Here is a 9715-nt window from a genome sequence, read left to right as displayed (position 1 = left end):
GCTCTCTGTTTGTCTGTTACTGGTGTATAAGAATGCTTGTGATTTTTGCACATTAATTTTGTATCCTGAGACTTTGCTGAAGTTTCTTACCAGCTTAAGGAGATTTTGGGCTGAGATGATGGGGTTTTCTAAACACACAATCATGTCATCTGGTGCCACTGATTCTTAAAAGTAGTTGGTGAAAGCCGATTCTCACACATGTTCTTTATAAGTAAAGGGAGATTTGCAGTATAGTGAAACGAGCAATTAGCAAGGCATAGGTAAGTCATAAAATGCTCCTGTCAGTTTGCTGAAATAAGGGAAAACGTGAATAACCCAAGCCACCAGTTTTTCAGAGTTATTTGAGCCTTTAACAGATATTTCAGAGTGAAAGCTAATCCTTCAAGAGATTCAGATAAAAGTACAGGATATACTTCCTTGGAGCTCTCACCCTTGCTGCTTCACTTACCTTTCAGAGTATAAAGTAGAACAAAAATGAGTAGGGTGAAGAATAACATTAGAATACCCAAGATTATGCATAAATCTTCTGTCCAAATACTATACAATAAGAACAGGTCATCTGAAACAGAGACTGAAAAAAGAGAAAGAAAAAATGCAAACAATTCATTATAAAGAAATAAAGACTTGAAAATATTCACAAATTAAGAATCCAGACATATAGAAGCCCACTTAATAAAGGAAAGAGGAGGTTGCGTAGGTTCATTTACTTGTTTTTTTCTGGGCCTCTCTGAGGTTTTATGATGTCATAGAATATGTAGGTTGGTCGAGCCTGTGTGTGCAATTTGGATTGAACCATGAATACAATCTGTGAGAAGTCATCTCTACTCATTAATACACAGGAAACTGAAAATACGCTCTCATTTATTTTTACACTTTTGTTGAAGAAATGTAGAGGCAAAGTTTCTGAAAATGTCATAAGGACTCTGAGCAGTTGGATAAAACAAATTATTTTTAATTGCAGCTCAGTGGCAGAAGAGGAAATTTTAATATACAAAGTACACAGGATCATCATAATATTGGAGGAGGTCAAAGTCAATCAATTTAAGGAACAAATGGACAAAAGATGATAAGAAGGTGCCATGATTACTAAACTCAAATCTTTGAAAGGTTGTCATAGGGCTCAAACTCTAGAAGGACCAATAATAAAGTTACAGATGATACTTTTGATTTCATTAATGCAGAACATTGTGATGTTCACTGTTGAATCCCCAGTATTTAGAAATGTGTTTGGTATATAGCAATCTCTTATTAAACATCTGTTAAGTGATTTAGAGCTACAAAGACAACATCCAGAGGAAATCAGAAAACAGTTACAAAACAATTTTAGATACTTCAAAGATGAAACAGGGTCCAAAAAATACCACCTGTACATATTATATTTAAAAATTGGATGAGACAAGCTAAGAAATATCTGCAGAACAAAAATTCTTAAAGGTAACTTTAGAAGAAGTACTTTGAAAAAGTAGTAAATAAAACTGATGATATCGAAACATAATGTCTGAACTTAAGAATTCAGAGCGGGTACCACAAAAATCACTCATATTTAGGAATTGATTACTAAACTTGATAATAAACTGGAAGGCATAAACATGGAGAGAAAAAGTCAAAAATAAAGAAGAGAAGTTGAGAGACATAGAGAATGGAGTAGCAAGCTCTGATTGACAGAATCTAAAGTTAAAAAGAAGACAAATTAAATAAAGGAGAAAAGGAAATACAGTTATGTGCCATATAATGACGTTTTGGTTAACAGTGAACCATATATATCACAGTGGTCTCATAAGATTATAATGGAGCTGAAAATTTTCTTTCATCTAGCGATGTCATCCTGAGGAATTAATTAATGAGCTGTTGGAACTGTAACAAGAATGCATAGCTGAGGAACAAGCAAGAGACAAGGAAACGGCAGGAGAAGAAAAAGAAGAACTTCTCAGGAAATCCAGAGTGAATGGTTTAGCAGAAGCTTTTGCAGACATCAACAAGCTCCTTAAAATATTTGAAAATATGAGCCCCAATACTGAAAGAATTGCATTAATGAACAGGAATGTCTGTGGTACATTATCTGCTTACAAGCAAATCTATGATGAAAAAAAGAAAAAAATCAAGCAAACCACAATGGATGCTTCTGCAGAGACACCTCCTTTAAGAAGAGCCTCCAGCAGGTCCTTCAGGAATTATCACAGAAGAGAAAACATCCTTATCATAGGAGGTGACAGGTCCATATGTGCTATTGCCCTTGAAGATCTTCCAGGGGGACAAAATATGGAAGTAGAAAATGGTGATAGTGATGATCCTGACCCTGTGTAGGCCTAGGTTAAGGTATGTATTTGTATCTTAGTTTTTAACAAAAAAATGTTTTTAATTGTTTTATTAGAAAAAACTTATAGAATAATGACATAAAGAAAGAAAACATTTTTGTACAACTGTACAATATATTTGTGTTTTAAGCTGTTATTACAAAACAGTCAAAAGGTTAAGAAATTTTTAAGTTTACAAGTAAATAAGTCACAATAAGCTAAGGTTAATTTATTACCAAATAAAGTAAATTTAGTGTAGGCTAAGTGTACAGTGTTTATAAAGCCTACAAGAGTGTACAGAAATGTCCTAAGCCTTCTCATTCACTCACTACTCATTCAGTTACTCACCCAAAGCAACTTCCAGTCCTGCAAGCTCTATTCATAATAAGTGCCCTGTACAGATGTACCATATTTTATCCTTTATACCATATATTCACTGTCCCTTTTCTATGTTTAGATATGTTTAGATACATAAATACTTACCATTGTGTTACAATTGCTTATAGCATTCAGTACAGTAGCATGTTGGTCTGGTTTTTAGCCGAGGATAATAGGCTATACCTTATAGCTTAGATGTGTAGTATGCAATACCATTTAGGTTTGTGTAAATATGCTACATGGTATTCACATAATGATGCAATTGCCTACATAAATATTTCTCAGAATGTATCCCATTGTTAAGCAACACATGGCTGTATTTAAAACATTGGTGGCTGAGATTTTTTGAGACCTCACAAAAAACACTAATGTAGAAAATCAGGGAGCCCAATTAATCCTTATTATTAAAAAATAAAAAGAATTCCACAAAGGCATGTACATGTGCATGTGCGCGTACACACACACACACACACACACACACACACACACAATAAAAACTCTTTTGAGCAGCCAGAGAAAAAGAAAGTTCACATTCAGAAGCGCCAATTAGACTAAAAGCAGACTTCTCAATAGAATAGAAACAGTGGAAGTCACAATAGTGAAATAATATGTTAAATGCACTGGAAAAAATCTTCAAAGTAAAATTCTGTAGCCATTGAAATAAATGTGAGACAAACACTATCAGATAGTGTGATAGTATTTGTTAAGTCTGACATGCAAGAAAAAATAAAAGTCAAAAAAGTTGTGAACTATAGATAAGCATAAATAAGCAATGCTATATAAAACAATAATTAAAATAATGTTCTATGAGGTTTAAATAACATAGAATTAAAATCTTCAGCGATCATAGTATATGTCCTGATGGAACTACGTGTTACTAAACTATTGCAACTATTCCAAGATCTTTTTATCTTCTGAGAGTGTTTAAGATATTGATATGGTTAGGCTTTTTGTTCTCACCCAAATCTTATCTTGAATCATAATCCCCATGTGTAGAAGAGAGGGAAGTGATTGGATTATGGGGATGCTTTCCCCCATGCTGTTCTCATGATAGTGAGTGAATTCTCACGAGTTTTAGAAATGGTAGTTTTTCCTGCTCTCTCACGTGCGCTCTCTCACCTGCTGTCATTTAAGACATGCCTGCTTCCCCTTCTGTCATGATTGGAAGTTTCCTGAGGTTTCCCCAGCCATGCAGAACTACCAGTCGATTGAACCTCCTTTGCTTATAAATTACTCAGACTCTAGTAGTATCTTTATAGCAGTGTGAGAACAGACTAATTCAGGTATTAATTAAATTTAGACTTGATAGTAAGTATACACGTTGAAATTTCTAAATGAGCCACTTAAATAGTGGGAAAAAAGACACTGTATAAATTATATGTCATTATAAGTAAAAACAGATGGAATAATTAAAATTACAAACAGAAAATGAAATGTTTAAAACACAATACAATGAAAATGAAGAAAACTAGAAATATGTATATAAAACAGGAAGGTCAGATAAGCACAAAATGATGTTAGAAATTTGAAACATCAATAAGCTAAAAGTATAAATGATCCATTTAATTGGCAATAATTCTAAAATAGAAAAGATTAAAAATTAAAATCTAATTATATCCTTTTCCAAGAGATGCACAAAATCATAAATATGCAGAAAAATTTAAATATAAAATATTTTAAGCTAAATAAAAAGAAAAATATATACAATACAAATATAAATCAAAAGATCGTAGCCATTAACTTGGTGAAAATTGGTAAAATTTGAATATATTTTGAAGATAAAGGAAACTGTTGATAGTGAGGTGCAAGAAAACAAAAAGTAGCCATACTAGTATTGGGAAAATAGATGGTAAGACAAGAAAGCATTACTAGATACACATAATAATTAATGTTTTCTTTTGCCAGTAAAGCTTAGCCACTTCAATGGTATATCAACTTAATATCATGACTTCAAACTGTAAAGGAATAATTGACAAAACTACAGAATTTATATTTAAGTAATTATTACCATTTTATTACTTAATTTCTCTATTTTTCCTGTTTGTCATACCTGTTTACTCTTTCCTGCATTTTAGAGGAACTTTTTTAAAATCACATTTTAATTTATTTATCTTTTTTGGTTTTGACTCTATCAATTTGTATCATTTTGATTACACTAGGAATTAAATTATACATGCTTAACTTTTCACAATCTACTGAGAAACACCATTTTATCACTACAATAGACCTCTTTATCATTTCTACTTATGTTGTAGTTGTTTTATATATTACAACTATATATACATAAATTAAAAATCCACTCAATTTTTTTTTTTTTGCTTTTCATCATCAAACATATTAAAGAACTCAAGAGAAAAGGAATATTGTAATAGATTTACTTCAATAGTTACGATTTGTCTTCCTTAACTCCTAATGACCACATTTCCTTCTGCTGTTATCTCCCTTCTGAAGAACTGCAGTGCTTTGAAGTAGTTCTGCTGGTAAGGAATTATCCAAGATTTTCTTTCTCCTTAAAATGTTTTTACTAACTTTCATTATTTAAGTATATTTTCACTGGACATAAAATTATGGTTTGGCAGTTCTTTACTTTCAGCATAGAAAAAGTCACTTCCTTCTGACACCATGGATGGATTTGGGTTAGAATTCCACAGTTTTTTGTGTTATTGTTTTCCCTCATAAGTAATGTGTCCATTTTCTCTGGATGTTTTTAATAATTTTTCTATGGCTTTACCTTTGGAATCATTTGATTGTTACGGTATGGCCATGGATTTCCCTAGATTTCTATTTGGGGGTTCATTGTACTTTTTGAATGTGTAGGTTATGTCTTCTGCCAAATTTGTGAAGTTTTCGATTTCTTCAAATATCTTTACTGTGCTTCACTCTTTATGTTTTGTACTGGAACTCCCAGGACACAAGTTTCACTCTTTTGCTATTGCCCTACAGGTCCCTGAAACTCTGCTTTTTTTTTTATTCTTTTTTCTCATTGGTCTTCACGTTGAATAAGTTCTATGCATCTATCTCTCAAGTACATTGAATATTTTCTCTGTCATCTCAATTCTGCTATTGAGCCTATATTGTGATAATTAAAAAAAAATACTATTGTAGCTTTTAGCTCTAGGATTTCTAGGTGGTTCCTCTGTATATTTTCTATTTTTTTTTTGCTGAAGCTTCATTTCCCATTTGTTTCAGAGTGTTTGCCATTACTTCTTGGATATTTTTATAGTAGCAGTTTTAAATTCTTTGATAATTTTAACATCTATGTAATCTCAGTGTTGCTCCCTATTGTTCTTACCCATGCATGCTGAGATTTTCCTGATTCTTCACATGCTGAGTAATTTTGGATTGTCTTCTGGATATTTTGAATATGATGTTATAAATCTCAGATTCTTGTTAAATCTTATGGGGCATGTTAATATTTTTGTTTTCGTGGACACCTGACCCAGTTGGGTTTGGGTTATAAGTCCTATGAATACTGACCTTTCATATATTTTTCAATTCCTCTTTGAAAGCAATTATTTAAAAATTATTGCTAAATTATTTTTAAAAGTATTTTTCATATTTGTCTTGTGTGTGTGCTATAGGCAATGATATTTCCCTTAGCTTAGTCCTCAATATCTTCTATGTGCTGGGATTTTTTTGATCAGATGTATACATTTAAAGTTCTGGGATGAACCCTGGAGTTCATAAACAACTTTATGGAATCAATTTCCAAAGGTTCTTTCCTCTCTGCTCTCTCTCTGGTAATTTCTAGTTCCCTAGGGCTTGTCTATTTGGTATTTCAGGCCAGAAATCTTGGGTTTTTATATACCTCCACTATGCTGTACCCTTCCTCAACTGTACCTGTGTCCATGACTGAGCAGCACTAGGACATGCAGAGACAAAGTCAGGGTTTCTCCACCCTCTTTTTGCCATAGATCTTCTGAGAAAAGTGGAAAGTCTATTTCTAGGAGTCACAAACACTTCTAGTTTCATGCTACCACTACCACCACAAACCAGAGATTCCTTTCTCATTTCTGAAACCTTAACTAGAAGATTTTTCCTGGAGCTTTTGCTGTTTGCATTGATGACACCTTCTGGGATTCATGGTGCTTTGAGTCCAGGCTTAGTGTATCAGTCTGTTTTCATGCTGCTGATAAAGATATATCTGAGCTGGCAAGAAAAAGAAGTTTAACGGGACTAACAGTTCCACATGGCTGGGGAGGCCTCAGAATCATGGCGGAATGTGAAAGGCACTTCTTACATGGGGGCATCAAGAGAAAATGAAGTAGAAGCAAAAGCAGAAACCCCCGATAAAACATCAGCTCTAGTGAGACTTATTCACTATCATGAGAATAGCATGGGAAAGGCCAGCCCCCATGATTCAATTACCTCCCCCTGGATTCCTTCCACAGCGTGTGGCAATTCTGGGAGATAAAATCCAAGTTGAGATTTGGGTGGGGACACCAATAAACCATATCATTCCTCCCTGGCCTCTCCAAATCTCATGTCTTCACACTTCTAAAGCAATCATGCCTTGTCAACAGTCCCCCAAAGCTTTAACTCATTTCAGCATTAACCCAGAAGTCCACAGTCCAAAGTCTCATTTCAGGCATGGCAAGTCCTTTCTGCCTATGAGCCTGTTAAATCAAAAGCAAGCTAGTTACTTCCTAGATACAATGAGAGTACAGGTATTTGGTAAATATGGCCATTCCAAATGGGAGAAATTGACCAGAACAAAGAAGTACAGAGCCCACGCAGGGCAGTCAAAATTTAAAGCTCCGAATTTACCTCCTTTGACTTCATATCTCACATCCAGGTCATGTTGATGCAAGCAGTGGGTTCCCATGGTCTTGGGAAGCTCTGTCTCTTTGGCTTTGCAGGATACAGCCCCACTCCTGGCTGCTTTTATGGGCTAGCACTGAATGTCTGCAGTTTTTCCAGGAGTATGGTACAAACTGTCAGTGGATCTACCGTTCTGGGGTCTGAAGGACGGTGGCCCTCTTCTCACAGTTCCACTAGTCAGTGTCCCAGTAGGGACTCTTTGTGGGACCTCTGATCCCACATTTCCCTTCTGCACTGCTGTAGGAGAGATTCTCCATGAAGGCCCCACCCCTGCAGCAAAAGTTTGTCTGGGCATCCAGGCATTTCCATACATCTTCTGAAATCTAGGTGGAGGTTCCCAAATCTCAATTTTTTACTTCTGTGAACCTGCAGGCTCAACACCACATGGAAATAGCCAAGGCTGGGGGATTCTACCCTCTGAAGCCACAGCCTAAGCTTTATGTTGGCCACTTTCAGCCATGGCTGGAGCAGCTGGGACACAGAACACCAAGTCCCTAGGCTTCAAACAGCACAGGGACCCTGGGTCTGGCCCACAAAACCACTTTTTCCTCCTGGGCCTCCAGGCCTGTGATGGGAGAGGCTACCATAAAGATCTCTGACATGCCCTGAAGACATTTCCCCTGTCTTGGGGATTAACATTAGGCCCCTTGTTACTTATGCAAATTTGTGCAGCTGGTTTGAATTTCTCCCCAGAAAATGGGTTTTTCTTTTCTATTGCATAGTCAGGCTGCAAATTTTCTGAACTTTTATCCACTGTTTCCCTTTTAAAGCTGAATGCCTGGCCAGGCACAGTGGCTCAAGCCTGTGATCCCAACACTTTGGGAGGCCACTGCAGGTGGATCACCTGAGATCAGGAGTTTGAGACCAGCCTGCTCAACATGGTGGAACCCTGCCTCTAGTAAAAATATTTTAAAAAATTAGCCGGACATGGTGGCAGACACCTGTAATCCCAGCTATTGAGTAAGCTGAGGCATGAGAATTGCTTGAACCCAGGAGGTGGAGGTTGCAGTGAGCCAAGATTGTGCCACTCCACTACAACCTGGGCAACAAGAGTGAAACTCAATCTCAAAAAACAAAAAAAAAAAAGAAAACAAAAAGAAAAATCCTGAATACCTTTAACGTTACTCAAGTCACCTCCTGAATGGTTTGCTGCTTAGAAATTTCTTCTGCCAGATATCCTAAATCATCTTTCTCAAGTTCAAATTCCACAAATCTCTTGGGCAGGGGCAAAACGCCTCCAGTCTCTTTGCTGAAACATAACAAGAGTAACCCTTGTGCCAGTTCCCAACAAGTTCCTCTTATTCACCTGAGACCATCTCAGCCTGGATCTTATTGTCCATATCACTATCAGCATTTTAGGCAAAGCTGTTCAACAATTATCTAGGGAGTTCCAAACTTTCCCACATTTTCCTGTCTTCCTCTGAGTCCTTCAAATTGTTCCAACCTCTGCCCATTACACAGTTCCAAAGTCGCTTCCACATTTTGGGGTATCTTTTCAGCAATGCCCCACTCTACTGATACCCATTTACTGTATTAGCCTGTTTTCATGCTGCTGATAAAGACATACCAGAGACTGGGAAGATTTAATTGGACTTACAGTTCCACATGGCTGGGGAGGCCTCAGAATCATGGCAGGAGGTGAAAGGAATGTCTTACATGGTGGCAGCAAGAGAAAATGGGGAAGAAGGAAAAGTGGAAACCCCTGATAAACCCATCAGACCTCATGAGACTTATTCAATATCACAAGAATAGCATGGGAAAGACTGGCCCCTGTGATTCAATTACCTCCTCCTGGGTCCCTCCCACAATATGTGGGAATTCTGGGAGATACAATTCAAGTTGAGATTTGGGTGGGACACAGCCATACCATATCACTTGGGTATACCAGAGGGAAAAAATGACAAACTCATTGCTGGTTTGGTATTTCCTTGGTTTCTGGTCTTCCTTAATCTGATTGCTACTGTTTGCTTTACAATATCCTCAAATACCTGCTTGATGCACTCTGTCCAGTTTTAAAGCGATATTCAATTAAAGAGACAGGGCAGGATGTACTCACTCTATCTTATCTAGTGCCAACAGTCCAGTTCTCTTTGTGCCTGGTCGCCTGTTTTACTTATTTACCTTGTGTTTAAATCTTAATTATTATATATTTAATTCCTAGACATTCTAGTTGATCTCTTTCAACTATTCTTGATCTTTTTATTAGTTTCATCTTTGATTCT

General features: G+C 36.3%; 1 protein-coding gene across 1 annotated transcript in view; it reads left to right on the top strand.

Moving 5' to 3' along the window:
- Positions 1 to 9715, top strand: part of LOC105554076 (putative selection and upkeep of intraepithelial T-cells protein 1 homolog) — a 224565-nt gene that overhangs the window by 113007 nt on the left and 101843 nt on the right. The window lies entirely within an intron of this gene.

This window comes from Mandrillus leucophaeus, unplaced genomic scaffold (assembly GCF_000951045.1).
Source record: "Mandrillus leucophaeus isolate KB7577 unplaced genomic scaffold, Mleu.le_1.0 Scaffold626, whole genome shotgun sequence".
NCBI classification, from domain to species: Eukaryota; Metazoa; Chordata; class Mammalia; order Primates; family Cercopithecidae; genus Mandrillus; species Mandrillus leucophaeus.
Note: the sequence above shows the minus strand (reverse complement) of the source record. Positions and strands in the feature narration are given on the sequence as shown.